Below are 26,623 nucleotides of genomic sequence, written 5' to 3'. Positions count from 1 at the left end.
AAATTCCTCCATAAGGAGGTAGGTAACTCTTATCCTTATTGTTATTTACTAGATGTGTATCCCAGAGATCTACCGAGGCGCCCTCGTGACAGGGGGGTTAACCGTTATAGGATTTCATAGGGATCATCTCTATTCGATACTTAGGGATATTGAACAATCTAACTTCCTACAAAAGCATGGACATAGAGGGTAGAAACTAAGCAATCTATGTAGTATCTCCTAGTATTACAATGAAACTAAAATCCTAGAATCCATCTTCTGAAGCTCATTCCATCCAAGATCAGTTCTTTCCCTTTCTCTCATCCTTCTCTTTCCCTTTTCAATCACCCTCGTTAGTTTACAAACGCCAAAGCCAGCTTTCGTCCGTCTAGATAACTTACCCTGCGACATCTCTAGTGATTAATCAACAGTCCCTGTGGATTCAATATTTTTATTACTAACGACGAAACCGTACACTTGCGGTTGCATAACAAGTTTTTGGCGCCGTTTCCGGGGACTGTTCGCATTAACATTAGTAGATTAGAAATTTAGTTAGTCTAGACTTGTGAATAGTTTTTATTTTTCCATCTTCATAATTCAAAAAAAAAACCTGTATTTTTTTTCCTAGCAATTTAAATTATGCGTTTTGTTTCTTGCTTTTTATATAACATTTTATTTCTTATCTTTAATTCTTCATTTTTGTTTTTCTCTCATAATATTTTCTTGAATATCTTGAGCACTAACATGTCAAGTTGGACTTTAAGAGAATTTTTCACACCCATGAGTGCAAGATCTTCCATTGATGAATATTATGATTCAAAAGATGATCAATTTGAGTTCCTTTATGGAGTGTGTGGTAGCACATCTCATCCAGCTGCTATTTGCCATTTTTTCCAAAAATCTACTAAGACTCTGGAACTTTAGTGTTTGGTTCAACCTCAACATCAAGATACATATGAGCAAGTTCCTGATAGTTATGGCTATGACTGGGAGGATCATCAAATTTAGAACTTTCAACCTTAGTTAATTCTAGAGCAGAGTGAGCAGTCATTTCCCCAGTAGCAGAACTTTGACCCAACTCAGCACTACAATCAGGATAGAAGGGATTATCAAAATTTTGATTATAGAAATGTGAAAGGTGTTGATCATTCTTTTCAAGCATCTCAAAGTTTCTCAGAGATTCAGGATGATTTCTCATTGGATAGACCACATCATTCACAACCAGATGAGCAGATTGACTTGGAGGACTCCCAACGCACAAATATCCTTGCTCCAAGTCAGATGGAGACCACAACATAAGTTTCTAAAGAGCTAATGGTGCAATGGGGGATCTCATCTTTACGAATATTATTTCAAATTTCTAATAATATTGTTGATCCATCGATTGATGACATTAGTGTTAGTGGACTCTTCCCCACTTATGATGATGATGTGGTAGATAAAATTGTAGGGGCATGTACTATGGAGAAAATGTCCCAAGGATCACCTCTCTTGGTCGCACAACAACTCGATACTATGGAATTTGCAAGAATAGAATTGGTTGAGGATAATTGTGTAGGGACTTGTGCAATGGAAGCAAAGCCCCAAGAATCACCACTTTTAGAGCAACTTCCACCTGAGCCACAACTAGAACCAATTTTTAATTATGAAGAAGTCACATCCCATTGTTTAGAACTTTCAGGTACATCTCAACAATGCAAGGTTAGTATTTCTAGTGATCTTTTAGAAAATTTCATAGAGGTACCTATAATTGATTTTGTTGGATGTGATTCAATTTTTGATGCATATTCAGTTCATACTAATATGGTTCTAGTTCCTTCTAATATTACATGCTTGTGGGAGGTTTGCCTTTCTTTTGGGTGTGCAGATTTTCTTGGGACCTATAATTGGAAGCTCGATCTGAACCGTCTTCGACCACCTGAAAGGACTTTAAAGAAGACGAAGATGGAGAGAGTGATACTTCACTTCTTAACTCCAACATTGAAAGATCTCTCTATAATAAGATCTCTTGGTAAGAGGGTTCTAAAATATCTTACCCCTCCAAGAGCAAAATTTCGATGAATCTAATGAGGTGGTCGAGCTAATGACCTTAAACAAGCGCTTCTTGGGAGGCAACCCAAGTTCATTTTCCTTGTTTTCTTTTTAGTTTCTTTTTACTTCATTGATAATAAATCATACCCTCTACTTAATTTTTCTTGTCTATCTTACTTTCGTAGATTTCAAGGTTGTGGAGGAATGTGAGAATCTTATAGAGGAGTATCTTGAAGCACATGAACGTCAACCATTTGAAGCTCATCACTTGGTAACTTCTCTAAACTTTATAAATTTCCTTCACATTACATTTCTAGTTTTCATTAGGGCGATGAAAAGTTTAAGTCTGGGGGGATGTTTGGGTTCAGTTTAGTGTTTGTCATACTCCTTAGTTTTTGCACATTTCCTTTTTTTTTTTTTTTTGCTAGTTGCATCCTACATCATATTATGATTGTTTGTTCCTTAATGTAAAATACTAGAACGTCTATTCTAGATTTTATGTGGTTCATGTGCTAGTATGTTTAGTGATCTATCTTTTTCTGTCTATGATAGCATGAAGTGAGCAATGTTTTTACTATAAGAGTTTAAGTATTGACCTTGTTTTAGGACCTCTATACACTATGTCTATTTTTTATTGTTGATAACTCTAAAATAGTCACGATTCATAGAATTGGACTAGTACTTGTGTTTTTATGGTGACCTCTTAACTATATTTTGGTTACTGGATAAACTCAGATCATGTAAACTCATTTGGAAAAATCAATCCCCCCAAAAAAATAAATATTTGAAGGTTTGTTCAAGTTTGATACTTTGCAAACATTAAAAGAAAAAAATAAAAATAATAAGGGATAAAAAAAATAGTTGTCGTGAGTGGAAACTAGCAATTCACCCCTTTGAGACCGAGTTAGGTTACTGGGGAAATGAATGCTATGTTTCTCTTGATACTGAGTATTCCTTTGAGACCTTGTGTAGACGATGCATCGCATTTTTTTTAGGGGAACGAACCTTGCGTGTGGCAGGTAAGTGCCTATTGCCGAAATCATAAGGACCATAATTTTATGACAACTTGACTAGACTTAGGGATTGAAACTTGATAAATCTAGGCCACTTTTGCACTGAACATGGAGGACTACTACTTATGTCATACTTAAACTACTTTTGTATCTTGCTCACCAATGAAATCATTTGATAGAATTATATTGACTTGCTAGAGATTATGATGCACTACCTAACCACATGAATCTAGATTACGGGTTTTGCTTGAGGACAAGAAAAGGTTCAAGTCTGGGGGTGTGATGTGCGCATATATTATGATTATTTATGCATGTTTTAGCGCACATTCACGTACTTTATGCATATATATTCGTTGCATGATTGCCTCTTTCATCTTGTATTCATTATATATACTCTTTTGTTCGGATATCTGCTCCTTGTTTGGTTTTGTGTTGACAGGAATAACTTTCAGAGCTAAAATAGCGATTATCGACGCACTGAAACAAGCTAGAGGACACGACCATGCAACCTTGGCACGACCGTGCGGCCAAGACTAAGGAGGAGAAGTGTACGACTGTGCAACCCTTGCATGGCCGTGCGGCCAGGACTGAGGAGGATCATCACACGACCGTGCATCCTTGCACGGCCGTGCCACCCCACCCCGAGGCCAAGCAGCACACGGTCATGCCAAATGGCACGGCCGTGCCAACATTCCAGAGCTTGAGAAGGTCACGACTGTGTGAATTCACACGACCGTGTAACCTCGGCAGAGACGAAGAAGGCCACGGCCGTGTGACCCCACATGGCCGGGTGACTCAATCCGAGAGGAAGCCGTGTGAGGACGTGTGGAATCCACACGGCCGTGCGACGAAGGACACGGGCTGTGCCACGCCAAAACAGAGCTGTGCTGAATTCTGGGCAGATTGCAGACTAATCATAATTCGGCCATAACTTTGTGTTACGTAGGAGTTTTGGGATGTTCTTTATACCGAAACGTAGCTGACTTCATGATATACAACTTTTCTTCAGATCCAATAGAGAGAAAGAATTGTTTGCCCATCCTAAATGGCAACGCCGTGCCTCCCAACCGCGGGTTCAACTGGACCTCCGCCCAGACTGCAGACCAAACTTCGAACCGCCATAACATTCGGCTCGGTTTTATCCAGGGCACGATTCAAGTATCATATTGAAGATAATTTCAAGGGCTACAACTTTGGTTCAGCATGAATCACGAGAAAACCTAGTTTAATCGGTGAAAAACCTGATTTACCAGATGCCTGTAATCCTGGTTTTCCTTGGCAGCGTGGAGGGGGTATAAAAGGGTCAAGAACCCTATTCTTTGATTATCTTTGGTTCGGGGATTTCGTCTCTCTCCTTGGGAAAGGGTTTTCACCTTCGGGGGAAACCCTAGAGCTTCATCCACCGTCATCCCATGACGATCCGTCCATCTCCGGAGCAAGGAGCATCACCAAGACATCGGAATCATCAAGCATTTCTTCTCCCTTTTCTTCTAGGGTTGTAAGTATACTTTTCTTTATGTTCTGGGGTTTTTCTTCCCCCACAATGGAGTAGATATCTTGTTCTAGGATTATAAAGTATTTGTAATATGATGGAGATGTAGAACTATGTAGATTCGCCTTGTTTCTATTCAATGACCTGTTGATGCCTTGTTCGTGCTTGATGAGTTGCTTGTGTGCCATGTTTATGTTTCTATGCTTTGATTGCTTGATGTGGAGGATTGTTGATCCCGAAAAGGGGATACCTTAGAGCGTATTGACCAAGGTACCCTAGTGATAGGGGTAACCCTTTTCGGACGTCTAACACGTTCCCTTAAAAGGAGAAACAATTCCTTAGGAACAGTTGCTCTCGTAAAGAGAGTGCTTTAGATTGTATACCCGAGGGGTCCTAGTGACAAGGGTAACCCGTTCATGGACGTCTAGGACATTCTCTTGAAGGGAGAGGCAATTCCTCCATAAGGAGGTAGGTAACCCTTATCCTTATTGTTATTTACTAGATGTGTATCCTAGTGATCTACCGAGGCGCCCTCGTGACAGGGGGGTTAACCGTTACAGGATTTCATAGGATTTCTATTCGATACTTAGGGATATTGAACAATCTAACTTCTTACAAGAGCATAGACATAGAGGGTAGAAACTAAGCAATCTATGTAGTATCTCCTAGTACTACAATGAAACTGGAATCCTAAAATCCATCTCCCGAAGCTCATTCCATCCAAGATCAGTTCTTTCTCTTTCTCTCATCCTTCTCTTTCCCTTTTCAATCACCCTCGTTAGTTTGCAAACGCCAAAGCCAGCTTTCGACCATCTAGATAACTTACCTTGCGACATCTCTAGTGCTTAATCAACAGTCCCTGTGGATTCGATATTTTTTTTACTGGCGATGAAACTGTACACTTGCGGTTGCGTAACAGTAACTCTATTTGGCCAAAATTTGGCTGGCCAGAATTGAATTGTAATGCATGTATGTAATTAATATATAGAGATGATATTACTAAAATATCCTTAATAATGACTTACAAAGTGTATTGTGGTTGACCAGATTCTAGTCATTTACAATTGTCCTTATATATATTATTTCTACCAAAAAAGAACAACTCATCTAACTCTACATGTATAGCAGCTCAATTACAGGGAAGAATAGATAATGGCATCAAGAACTATTGGAACACAAAGTTAAAGAAGAGATTTCTCGGGAATAATAAAAAACATCATACAATAATAAGAAAAAAAAGGCAGAGAGCTGATGGAATAATATCTAACGATAGCATAAACTCAGAATGCATACCTATGTCAGCCATAAAAAGGATGCAAGTCCATATGAAGTTTCAAAGCCTCTACAATCCCTTAACATTGTGCCACAGTCTTGCATTTTGGCCATGACCATATCAGCATTTGGAAATGGAACACCATTGTTGACGTTCCGTAAGTGTATGAAAATATCGTAAGTAATAATAAAAGATATCGTATCCACAGGGACTGGAATAACCACTAAAGATTTCTCAACGCGAATTAGCTAAACAACTAATCAATTGGTTTTCAGAAACTAAGTGCAACAAATGAAAAGCAAACATAGAAATAAAAGAAATAGAAACGAGAATAAGGGCTATGATAAATGGATGTTCTAGGAGTTTTGGTTTCTTTGTAAGGTTAATCAATGTAAATGATCTACCAAATCTTATTCCTCAATTGCCCATCATTTGTAGAAGGTTGTCGGTTCTCTCTTGCAATAGACAACCGACCAAGGACAGAAATCTATACCTAAATGTGATCAATTAAGAATGAATCTATGTTGTCTTTACACGGGCTTGCCTGTCACGTGTGCCCCTCGGATAATCAACGTAAGAATTCATCACTCCTCAACTGCATCAAGATATAAAATATGAACGCATACAATCTATCTTACCCCCTTGAATGACCTTATTTCACCCTCAAGATCATCCCTCAAACGTCCTTACATGGGCTTGTCTGTCACGAACATCCCTCGGAAAATCGAATGAGAGATTATCTCTACAAGATCCATAAGGTATTCAAACATTCAATTAGGAATGGGAATTAGGTCCAAATCACAACAATCCACACAAGATTGAATAGGTACAAATAGGACAAAATCATAGAAATAGGAAATTAGCAAATCCATAAGAGTTTTACATCAATTTATCTTACAAATACTCCCTCCATCCTAGAACATAGAGATCTAATCCATAGAACGAGAAAGGAAACCCGAAAAGAAGAAGATTACAAGCATTCTTGATCCCCAAATCCAAGAAATGAGAGAAAGAAAGCATATCCACGATGAAGAACGGTCATCGGATCCAATCCTCGATTTCGGAGTCGATACGTTGAAGAATCTGCCCTTGAATCACCGGAAAATCCCTCCAAGATGGAGAGGAATCACCCAAATCTTGCTCTCCCCTCGAAAGGAGAAGATCCCCTTTCAAATCATGAAGAAGGCATTATATAGAAGAGGGGTTTGGGCACCATACGATCCTGAGACACGGCCATGTAAAGCTCACACGACCTGTGCTACTCCCCTCTCTGCACAACTCACACGGCTGTGTGTGAGACATGGCCGTGGCATGCTCTGCCACTGCTCCCCTTGCACGGTCTTGTAGATCTACATGGCCTGTCCTGCCTCTAGCTCTGGAACTCTTTCACGGCCGTGTCTGGGACACGGCCAGGGCTTCCTTGGTCTCTGGAAATGTTGCACGACCGTGTAGATCTACACGGCCGTGTACTACTTCAGCTCTGGAGGGCTTGCACGACCGTGTGGTGTACACGACCTCGCTCCTGTTGGCTTCAAAACTTGGCACGACCGTGTGATGCTCACACGGCCATGACCACTTCCTCCTCTATTGCAGCCACATGGGTGGTGATCACCACATGGCCTGGGTAACCCCCCATGTCAGGGCCGTGTGGCACTTAGGATTCCTCCTTCATCCATAGTAAATTTTTGCCTCGGACATTAATTCTTCTCCAAAATCGACTCCTGTGTACAGAAAATGCACAAAAGCAGATCTTCGAACAAAAAGACTAAATATGCTAAAAGCAAAATTGGAAGTACAAAAGTGCATAGATAAAGCATGTGCAAAGTTTGTGAATGTGCGCCAAAACATGCTAAACAAGTGTATACAATCTACGCACATCACACCCCCAGACTTAATCTTTTGCTTGTCCTCAAGCAAAAATGCTGCAATTTAAATTCATATGTTCTACAACACACTCATATCCCTAATGCATTTTCCTAACTCTATCAAAAAGTTTCATTAACAAGCATAATCATGGAAACAAGTCAAGAATGGCTCAATCATAAGTATCTTATGGACAGTGCAATAAGTAACTCAAAACCCTTCATGTTTCAATCTTCGTCCTAGTCAAGTCGTCATCAAATTTGAGTTCCTAATGTCTCCGGTGATAGGCACGTAACCGGTGATAGGCACTTACATGACACACACTTGGTTCATATTTCTCAATCAACCCAAAGTCTCAAAGGCGTGCTCAATCTCAAGAGAAGCTAAGCAGTCATTTCCCCAGTAACCTAACTCGGTCTCAAAGGGGTGACTTATTAGATTTCACTCACGACAACTATTTTTTATATCCCTTATTCATTTTTTTTCACACTTTTTTTTTATAAGTATTTGCATTGTGCAAATCTTATTCACAAATGTACTTTTAGCACAAATGTTGAGATATTTTGATTTTTCCAAATGAGTTTACATGATTTGAGCCTCATCTAGTAACCAAAATGAAGTTTGAGAAATCATCATAGAAACCAAGTACTAAACAAACAAGATGAATCGTGACTATTTCAATGATATCAACAATCCAAGCTCAAGTATAGTGAAGTGAAGGTAAGATCCTTAAGGTCAAGCCAAAACTAAAACCTATCTCCATATGATACTTAGCTTATATCATGCTACCCAAGATAGAGAAAAGAAATACACTAAGCATACTACTAGCATCATTTGTAATATTATGAATCAAGATAATGAACGTGCTAACATTTTCACTTGAAGATAAGAAAGCATATAAGTGAAGTTTGATGTTCCTCAAGATGTATGCCACAAGATTTTTCAAAAGACCATCAAATGACTATCAAAACAATCCAAGCAAAACAAGAACAAATGCAAAACAAAACAAACTTTAGAATAAAAAAGAAAAAATGCAAAGAATTTCAAGTTTGTAAACCACCCCCCCAGACTTAAACTTTTCATCGTCTCGATGAAATCAATATGGTGGAGGAGGTGGTGGATGAGGGAAAGGAGGTCTATGCCATTCTCCAATAGGAAAACTAGAAAAACCAGGGATTTCAACTAGGAATCTATGATAATCATAAAGAGCATCTATGTGTTGGCTAGTAATACTCTTGCCCTGCATAAAATCCCTCATTCTAGCTTGATCAATATCATAGTCCTGAACAAATTCAGTCATTTGACCTTGGAAATTCCTCGTAAACTGAAAGTGATTTTGTACTTCTCTAAACTGGTCATCTGATAAAGAGAAGTGACCCTCTAACATTGTTCATTGGGCATTTTGCTTCTCATGATGTGAGTCCAGAGATGCACGTAAATCAGAAAAATCAAATCTAAAAGAACCCGTACCATAGGAAAAAGAGTGTCTAGCAGGATCCGGATGTTTGGAGGGTTGCGGGTGTCTAGATGACAAGGGCTCAAGGTGTGGCTCTGTATCTCTGGATATAGAAGGGACGTTCTCGGGGTCTACATCAGTAATTACCCAATTAGCAGGGTTGCGAATAGAAGTTCATTTGAGACAGGGAAGAGGTAAAGGAAAACCATTCGTCCTTGGAAATGCAAAACCATTCTCATCCCGACAGATTATTTTCATAGCAAGACATGCATCAATGTCTATCATGTCATTGCCATGAATGACTTCCAACCCATCAATATCAAGCTCCAAATTAATAGTTATTTGAGTAATCAAACCACCAAAAATAATTGACCCCGAGGACGCCCTCCCGGCTCTCACTAAGGTTTGTAAAAAATGAAAACCGGAATCGAAATCAACTTTATGTAACATAGCCCACAAAGCGTAGCTCTACTTTCTTGATGACTCCATCACTTTCCCCTCTATCAAAAATAGTTTTACTCAAAACTCGATGTAGGTATCTAAAAATGGGGTTTTGCATGTGAGAAGACTTAGCTCAAGAGGGTTCATAAGGTTGTTCTAATCCAGTGATCGATCTCCAAAATTGATTCCAATTAAACCTAGAATCAAACCTGCGAGAGTTACCGATAGACAATCCATAACAATTATTGAAATCACTAAACATCGATTGAAACTCTTTATTCATAAGTCTAAAAGAAAATTTTCCAACATAATCATCTTCATTAGCAAAGTGGACGTCTAATGAACTCAAAAATTCCAGAACAATGCGAGGATACGTAGGTGGATGTGTGTACATAATGTCGCTCCAATCTAAAAACCCAATCATCCAATCTACATCTTCTCTAATCCCTAGCATGTCTTAAACAGTTGGGTTCATATATCGTGTGCACACAATCTTTCTATTGACAAGAATTTCATATCTAGATTTATGATCTTCATTTCTAAAAATGATATTAAATTCATTGTCATTACCTTCGTTGTGTGCGATCCTCTTCCCTTTGCCTTTTGCTGGTTGTTTTCCTTTTTCCCTTGTTGGTTCCTTTCCTCCGCTTGATCCTCCACTCCCCTTGTGAAGTCTCTTCAAAATATTGGACATACTGTCAAGATTAAGTGGGGTAGTTACTGTTCTTGGTTGGAGAGGTTAGATCTTGAAGGATTAGGTCTTGAAGAACAAGATCTTTGGCTGAGGAGTTGTAGATCTCTGATATAGGAGAAGGGAAAACTCTAGATCTTGATGAAGTTTGTGGAGAAAGAAGAGTTTGAGATCTAGATCTGAGAAGGTTTAGGAGAAAGATTCAAGAAGAGAGGAGTTTGGGAGAGAAAAAGGTGTAGAGGTGAAGGGGGTGTGTGGCAAACATGGCTTGGATCCAGCCGTGTATAGGGGACACGGCTTGAATAGCTCCACTCCACACGGGCCGTGTAGATCTATATGGCCTCTCCCTTCTCCCTCTCTGGTTGGTTCACACGGCCGTGTGTGAGACACGACTTCTTCCTTCTCCTCCTAAGGAGGCTTCGCACGAGCGTGTTGGATGACACGACCAATGTACATTCTTCCACTAGATCTTCACATAGTCATGTGTGGGACACGGCCGGGCTTGTATCCTCCACTGGAATCTTCTCACGGTCGTGTGTGAGACACGACCGAGCATGTTTTCTTCTCTGGAGATCCTACACAGCCGTGTCTTGAAGACACGACCCTAACACCCCCCTTTTCTGCAGCATACATCTGGCCGTGTATGGCACACGACCAAACTTTGTTTTGCTCCAAATGATGATTTTTCTCCTTCCTTGCTTCTCCAACACTTCCATGCCCATGAACAAGTCATGGCCAGCTCATGGAAGTGAAATTTCAACCTGAAATCAAAGTGAAAACAAAGTAAAAACACTACTAATGAAAAATAGAAACATAAAATGCACTAAATAAAAGAACCCTTGGGTTGTCTCTCAAGAAGTGCTTGTTTAAGGTCTTTAGCTCGACCAAAATGATCAATCATTCTTCTCTTTTTCTTGCCCTAGGAGGGCAGACATATTTTTCATTTTTGTTGGGAGGCCTTCTCCCAACATCTTCACCTCATTGTTCTCTTCATTTGGTGGCCTCCCATGAGGATGGAAATTCCATTCCTCAAGTTTGTAAATGCTTGCCCTGCTACAAGCATTTAAAAGAGAAGAGACATGGTTAGAGGCATTAGATAGATCATATTCCAACCGTTCCTTACCAATTACCAAAGAAAGTTTATGACTTTTAACATCTATAATAGCTCCAGCTATAGCAAGGAATGATCTTCCTAATATGATAGGAATTTTTGGATCCTCCTCCATGTCTAACACAACAAAATCTGTGGGAATTATGCTCCCACCTACCTCTACTGGCACGTCTTGAACAATACCTATAAGGTACCTGCAGGAATGATCAGCTAGTTGCAGTGCCATAGTAGTAAGTTTAAAGTTTTTGAGACCTAATTTATTACAAATGGAATAAGGAATGAGGCTAACACTTGCCCCCAAATCACAAAAAGCCTTCTCAATGAATTCAGCTCCTGGATCCTTCAACTTTGGGGAAATGTTCTTCTCAAAAAGAGCACTACATTCCTCTGTAAGTGCTATGGTCTCTACGTCTCCTCTTCTTCTTTTGCTTCACATGATGTCCTTCAAGAATTTGACAAACTTGGGCATTTGTAATATTGCATCAATAAGAGGTACTTCAACACATATTTCTTTGACTTTCTCCAAGAATTTGCCGAACTCTTCATCCTTCTTGAGCATGACAAGTCTTTGAGGAAAAGGGACTACTTGACCTTATGGGTAAAGTGGAAGAGTCTTTTCAAACTTAGCGGTACTCTCCTCCTCTTCTTGAACCTGAATGGGTTCATGTGTTGAAGGAGAAAGCTCTTCTTCAGAATTTATCCCTTTTTGAGCAGTCACTTGGGGATCTCCTAAGGTCCGTCCGCTCCAAAGTTCGATGCGATTGCAATTCTCTATTGGATTTACATAAGGTTTTCCATGAAATTGCCCTGGTGCTCTTGAAGATGATGAGGCTAGCTGGGCAATTTGGCCATCTTGGATCTTTTGATGCTTTTCAGAATTATCCATTCTCTGAGTCAACTTCAAAATGTCTTGCTTCATTTCGTTTTGATTTGAGATAATTTCCTCAAGCATCTTTTCAATTTTAGAAAGCTGATAGCCTTGAGAAGATTGTTGTTGCTGAAAGTCTGCTACCCAGATTGAAAATTAGGTCTTGCCCCCATAGGTGGTCCTTGCTCTTGATTATTTCTATAAGAAAAATTAGAATGACTTTTCCACCCAGGGTTGTATGTATTTGAGTATGGGTTGTTCTTCCTCTGGTTGAAATCCATGATTGTCTCACATTACTCTAATTGATTGATTTGTGTAGAAATAGCTCCCAAAGGGCATGAGTCACTAGAGTGATCAGTACTCCCACATACTTCACAAGTAGATACAATGACATGGACCATATTTGAATTAGTCCTCATACTTTCTAATTTCTTTGTAAGAGCATCCAATGTTGCAGAAATTAAGGTGACTGCATCTACATCAAATTTCCCTAATGCTTTAGTTGGGTTTGAATAAGAATAGCCACCACTTCTCTCATTTGCCCATTGATGATGATTTTGTGCTACACTTTCAATTATATCCTCAGCTTCATTTAAACTTTTGTTCATGAGTGCCCCTCCAGCAGCTGAATCAAGGGACACCTTGGTATGATAATTGATGCCATTATAGAATGTGTGCAACACTAACCACCTCTCCAAACCATGATGTGGGCATTGTCTGAGCATATTGTTATATCTATCCCAAGCTTCAAATAAAGATTCTGAGTTAGCTTGTTTGAAACTTGCAATGAGATTCCTCATATGAGCCATTTTACTAGGCGGATAGAATTTATCCAAAAATTATTGCTTGCATTGCTCCCATGTGGTGATGTTATTTGAAGCTAAAGAGTTTAGCCATTGCTTAGCTCTGTCTCTTAAAGAAAAACCCAAATAACAATAATCACACTGCTTCAAAAGGAACACCATTCATCTTCATTGTGTCGCATATCTCATAGAAGACCTCCAAATGTTGATTTGGGTCCTCATACGGTCCTCCACCATACTGATTTTGCTGCCCATAGAAATAATAGTCGGTTTGATCTAAAAATTATTTGCTTCAACAGAAGGTCTTGAAATACTAGATCGAAAACCCCTAGCATAAGGTGTTGCATAATCCTTTAGTGGTTTATTAGCCATGCTAGAATGTTCTTGTTCTGTTTGTTGTCTTTGTGAAGTTCTTCTTCTATGAAATGTTCTATCTATTTTTGGGTCTAGAGGAAGAAGTTCTCCTGTAAAGTTAGCTCTTCGCATACACAAAAACAAGATTGTAAGTTATATTTATTCAAAAGAAAAGAAGAAAGAAAGAGAAAAGTTAGATCAAAAGGAAAATAGAGAAAACTAGATTAGAATGCAAGAAATCAAGAATGCAGAATTAGAATCAGAATTAGAATTGTAACAAAATGAATTGTAGAAAAATATGCAAAAACTATAAAAACAGAATTCTAAAGATTAGTTACAATTATGTTAACGAAAAGAAAAGCTATGTTTAGTCTAACCCAATTGAAAATCTCTAATGTTATAGCACACTCCCCGACAACCCTTTAGTTGCAATAATCTATATGAAGCAAGGGTAGAAGTTTGACAGAGCTGAGACGGTAATCCATGGCCTTGTTGAAATAAGATGGAGGGGCGAGGGGAACTTGTAAATGTTGGTTACTACTCGGAATACCGTTCTAGTTCCCCTGTACAAAATTTATACAAGCATAGAACTATCCTAGCTACCCATGTGCTCTACTGAAGTTAAATTTGGATTGCAAACGATGCTTAACATTATTAATCCAAATTGTCCTTCAGAAGTTAAACTTGGATTGGAAATGATACTTAACATTTTTACTTCAAGTATAACCGATATGATCTTCCTATGTTAAACCATATTACAGAAGTTAATCAAATATCTATTTCAAAGATCAGCTTCCAGGTTAAACATGGCGAGGCACTAGGCCTTCTTGGGTATGGGATCATCCACCACTTCCTAAACAAAGTCTTTCAAAAAAAATAGATATTTAATTTCTTACAGTAAACTAGGTTTAACTATACATACCTCAATAGAAGCATAATATCAAAACATGAAATCAAAAAATAAAATCGATAACAAAAACGATAACCTAAAACTGATAACCTCTTGTGTTTGATTTTTCAAGATCTATACAAAAAGATGAACTAGTTATGATGCGGAAACAAATAACTAGTTATACCTTTTTGTAGCTTATAGACCTCTTGATCTTCTATTGTATTCCCTTCTTCTCTTGGATGTCGTGTGGGCGACGATCTTCCAAGAGGAATTCCACTCAAGGCTTCTTCTTCCTTCCAAGCTTTCGACCACCAAAAAGATGTCACAAGTAGAGAGTTCCCTTTCTCTTCTTCTTCACCTCCAAGAATCCAGCCATCAATTGGAACTCCAAGCTAGGTGCCACCGGCCACAAGGAAAAAGATGAAAGGAAGAAGATGATGAAGAGGGCCAACCACCAAGGAAGAGAAGAGGAGAATAGAAGATGTGTTGTGTATCCATAAGGCACCACCTTCCCTTCTTTTATAATCCTCGGTAAATGTAAAAAAGGAAAGTTAAAAAAAAAAAAATTCCTTTAATTCCCTTATCATGGTCGGCCATATCCTCTTCATCAAAAAAGGAAAGATTTTAAATAAAAATTAAAATATCTCTTTTAATATCCCTTTTGTGAATAGCTATAAAAGGCATGTTTTATAAAATTATAATCTTCTATTTTAAATCCTTTTGTGGATGTCTATAAAAGAAAAGATTTAAAATAAAACTCCTTTTATATCATGGTTACAAAAAGGAAAGTTTAAAATTAAAATCTTTCGTTTAAACATTATAGATAACTACAAATAAGGAAATATTTCAAATCTCTCTTTTAATCCTTTATAGAAAGCTATAAAAGAAAATATTTTAAAATTTAAAACTCTCTTTTAAAACCATGTGGAAAACATCATAAAAGCAAAGTTTTTAACAAAATAAAAACTCCCTTTTATTTCATTTCGTGACCAATCTAAAAAAGGAAAGTTTTATAATTAAAATCATCCTTTTAAATCCATTTAATGGATCACTATAAAAGGAAAGATTTTACAAAAAATAAAACTCTTTTTCTATGTGTGTGGTCAGCCCCTTGCTTGGCCACCAAGCAAGGCTTGGCCGGCCCTAGCTTGGGCTCCAAGCTTAACTTGGCCGGTCCCTTGCTTGGTCTCTAAGCAAGGCTTGGCCAACCCTAGCTTGGGCTTTAAGAAGCTAGGCTTCAGGTGGATATAAGGCTTCATATAAGAGGCTACAATAGGGACCAATATGAGGAATTGATTTTGGTCTCCCGATGAGCTTGAGCTTCCCGTGTTCGCCCCGAACACCCAACTCAAGTTCATCAATAATAACTCATACCACTAAAGAGTTATTATTATACTACCGCACCAATCCCACATTACAATATGGGCTCCTTCTTATCATGAGTGTGATAGTCTCCCTATGTTTAAGATATCGAATGCCCACTAATTAAATGAGTTACTAACAACTCACTTAATTAATATCTTAGCTCCAAGAGCAGTACCACTCAACCTTATTGTCATGTCGGACTAAGTCCACCTGCATGGTTTACATGACAATCCTTATGAGATCATCAAGGGGACATCATCAACCTAGATTACTAGGACACAGTTTCATTCTATAATCAACAACACACCATATAAATAATATCATTTCCCAACTTATCGGGCCTATTGATTTTACGAACTAAATCGCACCCTTTGATAAATTAAAGAAATAAATATTAAGTATATGTGTTTGTTATTATATCATGATTAAGAGTACACACTTCCATAATAACAGAGGTATTGTTCTTTTATATACTCAGTATAAAAAGAAACTACCTCAAATGGTCCTGCTCAATACACTCATAGTGTACTAGTGTAATTTATTAGTCAAGATAAACTAATACCTAATTACACTACAACCACTCCTATGGTTTGTCCCATTCCATCTTGGTTGTGAGCAACTGTTTATAATTTATAAGGAACGGATAATATGATCTTCTGTGTGTGACACTACACATCATATTATCTACAATATAAATTAAATGAACAACTATACTTAGCATATAAATGTAGACATTTGACCAATGTGATTCTTATTTCAAGATAAATATTTATAGAAAAACCTAGACTTTTAGTATACACTCTAACAGTAAATAGTGAAGAAGAGGAAGGAGGAGGTTCAGAAGCTTGTGAAGAGGGGTTAGGAGATGGGAGGCTCGCTAATGGAGGACCCTGCTCAACGGGTGTTGTAATAGACCCAGAAATAATTGATCTCCTGCAAGGAGTTCTCTTAGCACGAGCCCTAGTGGAAGAGAAAGGTAAACCAGGAAGAAGGGGCAATATATCCTTAGGAGCAAGGGGTACCTCCTCTAATAAAGAAATAGCTGGGGGAGTAACAGGAGACATAGGAATAAGGAGTCCTGGTCTCATCATAAGTAATGCAGAATTAGAGCAAACATGTATTGTGGGAGTAAGTTCTTTACCTTTAGAGTGGAAAATTTCAGCAGGAACAATGAGAACTTGCTCAAAATCAACTATGGTATGTGAGAGGGGATAAGGAGCTGAAGTACGATGTTTTCGACGTTTCACAATAAAGGGACTCTCCGGCTCTAAGGAGCTTGAGGATTCTTGAGGTTGTTCAGAGGGAGGTAGTAGGCCAAGGGAAGAAGGGGGTTCATTAAGAGGGCGATCACTCAGTAGTTCTTCACCCATTCTCATTAAGGCCACCCTTGTCAAGCAAGGGTTCTTGTACATGAAGGCAAGAAGAATAGCGTCAGCTGGAGAAAAAAGAAAAATTTATATTAGAAACAACACTAAAATGGTTCAAAACATGAGTAAGAAGAATATCTTACCAAAGGAAACATCTAAGGTTGCATCTGCTGTGCTAAGACCAAAAGAAAATAATAAGCCTTCGGCGATTAGGGCAGGTAAGTTAAATTTTGTGCCCTTTAATTTACCCAATGAAGAATGGAGAACAAGATCTTCTAAGATGTTGCCCAATTGAGGGATGGGGAAAAGCTGTTGATGCCAGGTTATGGGGTATGGAGGCGTAGAAGGAAGAGGCATAAACAAAAACTTATCCTGGCATTCTCCTTAATGAGGAATTCTATAGAACAGAGTAGTTTTAGGGCAAGATTGAAATTTAAAAACACTATCTTCCACTTAGTTGAAAACAAAAAAATGATGAAAAAGTTGAGCAGATAGGGGAAAGTCCAGTAAACGGGAAACAACAACAAAATCAACCATGATAGAAAATGATTGGGGAATGAGTTGATTTAGGGGAAGGTCAAAATATCTACTAATGTCAACAAAGAAAGGATGAATAGGAAACCTAAAACCACATAGAACCTGTTTCCAGAAAATTGCCACATTTTCTAGAGGAGGAAGATGAGGACGATCCCTAGGGGTGGGAGTGACCACGTACGAGGGGAAGTTGCAATTCCATTAAAGCTCACATGCTTCCGCTGTAGAAAACTTGGAAGAGCACTCGGTGTACCATTCATAGAGGACCGACATTATTAATAGAAAGAGGTAAGAAGAATAAGAACAATTAGCATAGAGCGAAGAATAAAGGATACATGAACAAGAGTAAGAAGATGAAGTGTTAGGGATTTTTTTCAATATTTTCCCTTTAAAAGCCTTGGTAGGGCATCAAAAAAGGTGTTTTAAGCAGGAACGTTGGATTGAGATGATAAGAAGAGCGGGGCTGAAGAGGAGCCGTTAGATGGAATAGTGAGGTGGTGGACATAGTAAAATAGGTATACACCAAACGTCATAGGCAGACGTGTTACCAATAAGAAAATAGTATGGGTAGCTAATACGAAAAGTTGTATTCCTGAGATATTAGAATCATTACCGAAGTTAAGTGTAAAAAATTCGGGGAGCTTGAAAGGGATTTTTTGCAATATAAATTTGATCAATTAGTATTAGTCGGTTAAAATTCAAGGCTAGGTTAAAATATATATATCTATACATAAACTCGATCAGTTACTAAAGGCCGGCCAGGTATGAAGGATGAAATTGAGTATGAGTATAAACTCGATAGGTCACCGATAACCATCATTTTGTACAGATATTTTGATTCATATAAGCATGTCATTTGATCTTCTCATGTGTTAATTCCACATTTATATCATATTTCATGAATTACATTCATTTGTGGACTTAATTACAAATTACATCATATTTGAGGTATTTGATGCTAATATTTTGTTATATGTTTTGTAGGATCAAAAGGGTCATGGACTTGATCAGATTAGACCAAGTTTGGATTCAAATCTAGGGCTAATTGAAGAAATCAAGTTCTGAAGTAATATGGACCGTCCATCCAAGATCGGAGCGGATCTAAGTCATCTATCAAGGATCTGGTCCATCCAAGCCAAAGAATAGTAGATCACAACCATTGATCAAGATCTGAAGATTTGGAACAGATTTGGAGCAATTTCCACCGTTGGATCGATCCGAGGAAATCACAGCCATTCATCACAGATCTGAGATCTGATTTAAATCACATGAGAAGCTACAGTGTTCCTTCGTCAATTAGCTACAGTCCTCGCGTCAAGAACAGAGGAGCGATCTGCTCCGGCGATCTCCTTCCTCAACCCATTCCACCGCCGGCGGCTAGGAGAGGTCAAGGGCATCCCTTCCTCCAACTGAGATCCATCCATTAGCAACCGGCGATGCCACTTCATACTTCTTTTCCAGATCTGACTCCAATCATTGCCGCGACTTCATGGAGAAGGAAGAAGCAGCGAAGGTGAAGGATTCTGTGGTTTCAGCCGATTCTTTTGTCTTCCGGCCGGCGATCTTCCTTTCCTGAAGTTCCACACCCATCTGAACTATCGAAAGTGTTTGATTCTTCCTTTTCTCTGATCTTGATCCATTTCCAGCTGAGTTACTTTGTTTGTCTTCAACGCCAAGTTCTTCATCTGATGTAGACCGAACCCAAGCTAGGGTTTCTCCAATTTGATTAGTGTGAATCCTCTAAATGATAGTTTCTTTATCTCTGTTTGAATATTAGTTTGTTGTAGTTGATCAATGCATAGTTGATTCAAATTCTCTTGCTATTGCTTTGAAGCCTTCGGTTAAGAGTACTGTTCTTGATGTCTAAACAATTTAGGTTTGCTTAATGGTTGCAATAGGCTATTCTTGGTTATTATTTCTTTCAATGCAGTAATTTAGATTAGTAGATTTTTTTCTTGTTACTTTCCATGAATTGAATTCGCAAATGTAGCATAAATTTTGGTTCTTATTTCTTCTATTTGTTCATAAGTCATTTCTTAAATCCCAATTTGTTTAGAAAACCCAAGCCAACAATAATTGATCCTAAGACTATCATCCTACTGTTTACATTCCTTGAGAGAGACGATCCGAGTCATCCTATACTGCATTAGTGTAGAAAGGAGTTCGGTCACTTAATTCTTTTGATACCCATTTTGCGACAAAAATCGGGCTAATCAAAATTGGCGCCGTTGCTGGGGAATTGTAGCGGTGTTTGATACCTTAGGATTGTTTTTTTTTTCTTTTTACATAAAAATGTGAAAAAAATTTGTTTCAATTACTTTTATGTTCATATATCCATGTGTTTGATATTATATGCTCCTGTGTCTTTTGATTTTATTTGCTAGTATTTCAGTGTAAGAGCAGGAAACTTCTTTGACCATGGATCCATATTATCAGTACTATCAGCCTCAGACTTGGTTCTATCAGCCTGAACATCAGTACTACCCACCTGTGGATCAATCAAATTTCAGGTACGAGGTTACACATAGTCAGTCTACTGAGCCATATCCAGCGTATCAAAGGCTACAAGAAGTTCAAAATGATCATATAGCCACGCGGAAAAAGATTCGTGGTATTCAACAATTCGAGGAGGAGACATTGCATGAATATTGGAAAAGATTCAAGGAACTTTGCTCCAGTTGTCCTCAACATCAAATCAGTGATCAAATGCTTATCTTACATTTTTATGATGGGCTTTCGCCGTTTGATTTGTACATGGTGGATAAAGCTAGTGGGGGGCCCTTGATTGACAAAACACCTGATGAAGCTATGAAACTTTTGGAAACCATGGCAGCCAACCCTCAGCAATTTAGAAATGGACAACCAGTTACCATAAGAGTTGATGAGATTATTCCTACGGATGTAGAGGTGCTTGAGCAGAGGGATTGTAGTGTCTTTGACAAACCTAATCTTGATTTTATTATTTCACAGGACTCCTCTAGTATTTCTTGTTTTGATTCTGTAGTTGTAAGGAATTCTAATTCTATTGATATTGTTGTTGCAGATGTTATTGATGATGCAGGTGCTGATGTAGATGATGATGTAAGTGTAGGGGATTGCATATTGGAAGCAATACCCCAAGAATCACCTGAACCAGATGTTGCTGATGAAAGTGTAGGGACTTATGCTATGGAAGCAGAGCCCCAAGAATCACTTCCCTTAGATACACCACCTGAGCCAAAGCTAAAACCAGAGCCTGAGTTACTACTTGGTGATGAGGAGGTCACAGTTACCATTCTAAAACCTCTAGGTATCTTTCAACATGAAAAGGTTAGTATTTCATGTGATTCATCAGAAGAATTCATAGAGGTACCATTTATTGATTTTGTTGGATGTGATACATTTCTTGAACCATGTAATGTAGAAACTAATATTTTTCCATGCTTGCAAGAGGTGTTGTCTTCTTTTGGTTTTGTAGGTCGCCGTAGGCTTCCAAAATGGTTACTCCATCTAAACCGCCTCCGACTTCCAGGAAGAATTTTCAAAGGAAAAATGTTGGATGAAGTGGACTTGACTGCAGTTACAATTATTCCACTTCCAATTTGGATTTTGCTTCTTAACCGACTCCAACCACCGGGAAGGACCATTCCATTATCGGCGTGGATGTTACTTCTAAATCGTTTACAACCGCCCGGAATAAAGGGGAGTTTGTTCCTTGTTTTTATTTTTGATCTATACTTTTCTTTAGTTTCATACTTTGCATTTTGCATTTTACTTACATACATTGCATTTTTGCTTAGTATACATAGCATTTCATTTTGAATAAAACTCTCCATGAATTGTTTTAGTATTACTTTTAAGATGGTAAAAGTTCTTTAAATTTGATCATCAATTTTAGGTCATGTGACATGATTGGATGTTTTTTCTTACATGATATTGGTTAGTTTGGTGGTGGATTCCAATTTGATTGATTGAGCTTGATTGCATGAAAATACCTAGAGAGGACCACCTTAAGCCTATACCTCATTATTTTCTTCGTGTGACATGAACTTACAACAATTGAAACTCTAGAACTTGCTTAGTTTCTTTTCAAAGTCGCAATAGCATATGTATGCATGGAAATGAAGGATTTTTGTTATTCTTGTTCCCTCACATTTTCTAATTTTTTTTCTTCTACAATTTTCTTGAAACATTCTCATTAAGCATTCTAATTCTTGATCACTTTGCGTTGCTTTCACTTTGTTGGGAGTTTTGGTTGAATTCTTGATGAGTTTGATTGATTTGATGAAAAAAATTTAAGTGTGAGGAAGGTTTGGTCTTGGAGTGAGTTCTTTTGTTGATGGAGAAGGGAATTCTGCATGCAGAATTGAAGTGCAGAGTTGGAAAAAATCTGAATCAGGTTTCTATCAAGATTTGGAAGCAATATCCAAATGAGTGGAAGCTTAATTGAAATTTAAGAGTTTGTTTGAAACAAATGGTTTGCTTACCTTTTATGGCATGTGCAAGATGAGAAAGGAGGACTTCAGAAACTCATTCTGGATACAATTAATTCCAGGAAAGTGAACTTGTGTAGTTACTGAAAGATGATCACAATGTTCTGTAAAGTTGAGAGCTTAATTGGTGGTTATTATTTCATTAACAAAGCACTTGAACATAGTATCATTTACTTGGAAATGTTGAAGACAAGGGCAGCAATTGGTACATTAAACAGTGAGGAAAATGCTGGAAACAGAATCCAGTTTACATTTGTATCAACATTGTGCAAAATGCTGGAAATTCCAGCAGTTCTCTGAAATGAATTTGAATTCTTAAACTACAAATCTTGTGGCAGCCAAACTCTATTGAATCCTTGCTGAATTAGAGTGGAAATGTAGAAATCTATGGATGCAGAAATAAGGGAGCTGGAAATTATTGAGTATCAAATGGAGTATCAAAATCTAGTGACAAGTTGGAGAGCAGAAATCAGGAAAGTGCAGAACATGAGATGTGCTAAAACATGGAATCAAGATAAAATCAGAAGTAGTAACAAATGCTGGAATCTGCGGAGTTTCAATCCTGTAAGATTCTGCTGGACCTAAGTTTTTGAATTCAGAGATTGCTAAGAGATTAAAGAACCAGGACCAGACATTTGCAGTGTAGAGAATGAGGAAACAAAGAATGATGCAGAACCTGGAATTTTTCAACTGTACTATTGATTGTTTGATTCTCATTCTGTGCAATATGAAAGAGAGTTGCTGAGTTGCTGCACGTGAGAAACTTATGAAGATCAGTGAGCAATTCAATTTATGCCTTCCATGATAACAACTGTTGGTATTACAATATCTTCAATCTTCTCAAGATTAAAGACCTAAAAACTCATGGATGTTGAGTTTGGGAGCTAAAATTTGAAACCAGAATTTCAGAAAACAACCTTAATTCTGAAATTTCTGTTTGGGTATGATTCTTGGAGTTTGAATTCAGATATTGTAAAAGAAAATAAGTTCATCTCAAAGACTTTCTAGGTAACTCATGGTAGCTTTTAAACCTAGTATACTGCCTTTACGTGAGAAGGTATAAGGTCACATTTCCTCCCCAGCTGATGTGCATTTGATTCCTGATACTGGCCTATACAGTAGTGACCTTTGATACTTTCTGATTTGGAAGTGCAGATGAGCTCTCTTTACCTAAAAAAAAAAAAAAAAAACCTAGAAGTTTGCTTGAGAGACTCAAGGGATTGATGTAGGAACTAAATGTTGGGTTGCTGGAATTCTGGTCAAGTTGTAGGACCTAATCTAAAACTAAGAAGCTGATTCTGCAACCTTCTTATTTTTGTGTGTGTTAGTTCTGGTATCAAGCTGCAGACCTTTGGTTCCTTGTAATCACAGGCCTGCTATTATTTCAGTGTGAGAGCACCAAAAACAAAGTGAGGAAAATAGCAGAATCTGCAGAGAAGTAGCTATTGACATTAAATGAAGGCTGTTGCTAGATGTCGAGGCAGAAATGAAGGAAGATAGTGATACTTTCATTTCTGTTAGCTGGGGAGTCTTGAAGCTAACAGAAAATCTGGATTCACAGAACTAATAACATCTCATCAATTAGTGGGTTCATTGCTTATGTGAAATTGATTGTGGTTGAGGTTTGAACTAGACTGTAAAATACGATTTAAACCATTGTTCTTTTGGAATTTAAGCTTGAAAAGAATGCTAAATCAGATTTCTAAAACCATGTTTAGTGCAGTACTTACTCTCAAGTGTTTTAACCAGTCATGGAGTTTTGATTTGGTACTTCATCAAGACTATAATAGCCCTTGCAGTCCTATAAGATCCTCTTTCCAGAATTTGTAGCAGCAAGATTTTAGAATCAGATTCCAATTATAGAGTACATCAACACCTTATAACTTTGATTGTTTTGCTTCATTCTATGATGTTTTCTATTGTCCGAGACGGACAATATTTTAAGTGTGGGGGAGGGAACTCTCCTCCATGAAGTGATTTGGGATTATTTTGGCTTCCAAATTCTACAATTGAAGTGTGAAAAAAAAAACAGTGGCAATGAAGAGTATCAAATAGAGAGGATAGTGTGCCAAGATTCTATGGTAGTGATCAAATTGAAGAAGAGTTTGGCTTAATCTCTTGTTTTGACATCGACAAATGGTGTTCTTTATTCCCCATAATAAATTCTTTGATACATCTCAAATTAGTCAACTCATCAAGTAAATTCCTTCCATACTCTCATTTTCTTCATTGATGCCTTTTCTTTTGCTATTTCATTCACTTTCATTGTTCTTTTTGTTTCCATTTCAATTCGTGTTGATAAAATCCTTTTGATTCATGTATGCTATGTTTTATAGTGGTGGAGAATTAGGAAATAAGCAAGCTTATGGTAGTGAAATGTTGTGAGTGACATTGAGTGAGCTCCACTAAAATGCATTTTTGAGTGTGAGGGCTAGAATAGGTGAATACCTTGTGAGATTGTAACTTGCTTAATTCTTCATTTGGATTGAAATCACCATGCTACTGATTATTGTAGGGATTGAATTCATGATTGTTTGTGATCTTTAGATGATCTTAGTTAAATTTCTTTTACTATCTTTTAGGTATTGCTAGGAAAATGTTAGGGAGATGAATTCTAGTTGTTTCTTTGTTTTGTTTGCTTGCTCGAGACGTGCAAGAATAAGTGTGGGGGAATTTGATAACCATCATTTTGTATAGATATTTTGATTCATATAAGCATGTCATTTGATCTTCTCATGTGTTAATTCCACATTTATATCATATTTCATGAATTACATTCATTTGTGGACTTAATTACAAATTATATCATATTTGAGGTATTTGATGCTAATATTTTGTTATATGTTTTGTAGGATTAAAAGGGTCATGGACTTGATCAGATCAGACCAAGTTTGGATTCAAATCTAGGGCTAATTGAAGAAATCAAGTTCTGAAGCAATATGGACCGTCCATCCAAGATCGGAGCGGATCTAAGTCATCTATCAAGGATCTGGTCCATCCAAGCCAAAGAATAGTAGATCACAACCATTGATCAAGATCTGAAGATTTGGAACAGATTTGGAGCAATTTCCACCGTTGGATCGATCCGAGGAAATCACAGCCGTTCATCACAGATCTAAGATCTGATTTAAATCACATGAGAAGCTACAGTGTTCCTTCGTCAATTAGCTACAGTCCTCGCGTCAAGAATAGAGGAGCGATCTGCTCCGGCGATCTCCTTCCTCAACCCATTCCACCGCCGGCGGCTAGGAGAGGTCAAGGGCATCCCTTCCTCCAACTGAGATCCATCCATTAGCAACCGGCGATGCCACTTCATACTTCTTTTCCAGATCTGACTCCAATCATTGTCGCGACTTCATGGAGAAGGAAGAAGCAGCGAAGGTGAAGGATTCTGTGGTTTCAGCCGATTCTTTTGTCTTCCGGCCGGCGATCTTCCTTTCCTGAAGTTCCACACCCATCTAAACTATCGAAAGTGTTTGATTCTTCCTTTTCTCTGATCTTGATCCATTTCCAGCTGAGTTACTTTATTTGTCTTCAACGCCGAGTTCTTCATCTGATGTAGACCGAACCCAAGCTAGGGTTTCTCCAATTTGATTAGTGTGAATCCTCTAAATGATAGTTTCTTTATCTCTGTTTGAATATTAGTTTGTTGTAGTTGATCAATGCATAGTTGATTCAAATTCTCTTGCTATTGCTTTGAAGCCTTCGGTTAAGAGTACTGTTCTTGATGTCTAAACAATTTATGTTTGCTTAATGGTTGCAATAGGCTATTCTTGGTTATTATTTCTTTCAATGCAGTAGTTTAGATTAGTAGATTCTTTTCTTGTTACTTTCCATGAATTGAATTTGCAAATGTAGCATAAATTTTGGTTCTTATTTCTTCTATTTGTTCATAAGTCATTTCTTAAATCCCAATTTGTCTATAAAACCCAAGCCAACAATAATTGATCCTAAGACTATCATCCAACTGTTTACATTCCTTGAGAGAGACGATCCGAGTCATCCTATACTGCATTAGTGTAGAAAGGAGTTCGATCACTTAATTCTTTTGATATCCATTTTGCGACAAAAATCGGGCTAATCAGTCACAAAAGACCGACCAAGTAGTAAACAATATTAAGCATACAAATAAACTCAATCGGTCACCAACGACCGACCAAATATTAAGCTAGGATAATATTAAGCGTATAGGTAAACTCAATCGGTCATTAATGGTCAACCGAGTATTAAAGTTTGGGGATATTAAACATATCAGTAAACTTAGCCAGTCACCAACGGCCAACCGGGTATTAAACTGAAATGGTATTAAACATATAAGTAAACTCGGTCAATTGTCAATGACTAACTGAGTATCAAGTCTGGATGACATTAAGTGAATTTAAATATAGAGATAAATTTGAGTCGTTGATAGTCGATTGAATATTAAGTTCGGATGTAATTCAACATAGGAATGATCTTGTCTAGTCATAAAAAGTCGGGCAAAAGTTATTACCAAAGAGGATAATTTGTTCATATATATATGAATAAATGATAATCTTAAAGGTGATGAAACATTTCTGAATGAATAACTTAACTCTTCAACAATAAAACTACATCAACTAAAGCTAACATTAAAAAC

General features: G+C 37.8%; 1 pseudogene; it reads left to right on the top strand.

Annotated features, from left to right (window-relative positions):
- Positions 1–12,914: 12,914 nt before the first annotated feature.
- Positions 12,915–13,012, top strand: LOC122039323 (annotated as a pseudogene).
- Positions 13,013–26,623: the final 13,611 nt, after the last annotated feature.

The sequence above is a fragment of the Zingiber officinale genome, chromosome 1A, assembly GCF_018446385.1.
Source record: "Zingiber officinale cultivar Zhangliang chromosome 1A, Zo_v1.1, whole genome shotgun sequence".
NCBI lineage: Eukaryota > Viridiplantae > Streptophyta > Magnoliopsida > Zingiberales > Zingiberaceae > Zingiber > Zingiber officinale.
Note: the sequence above shows the minus strand (reverse complement) of the source record. Positions and strands in the feature narration are given on the sequence as shown.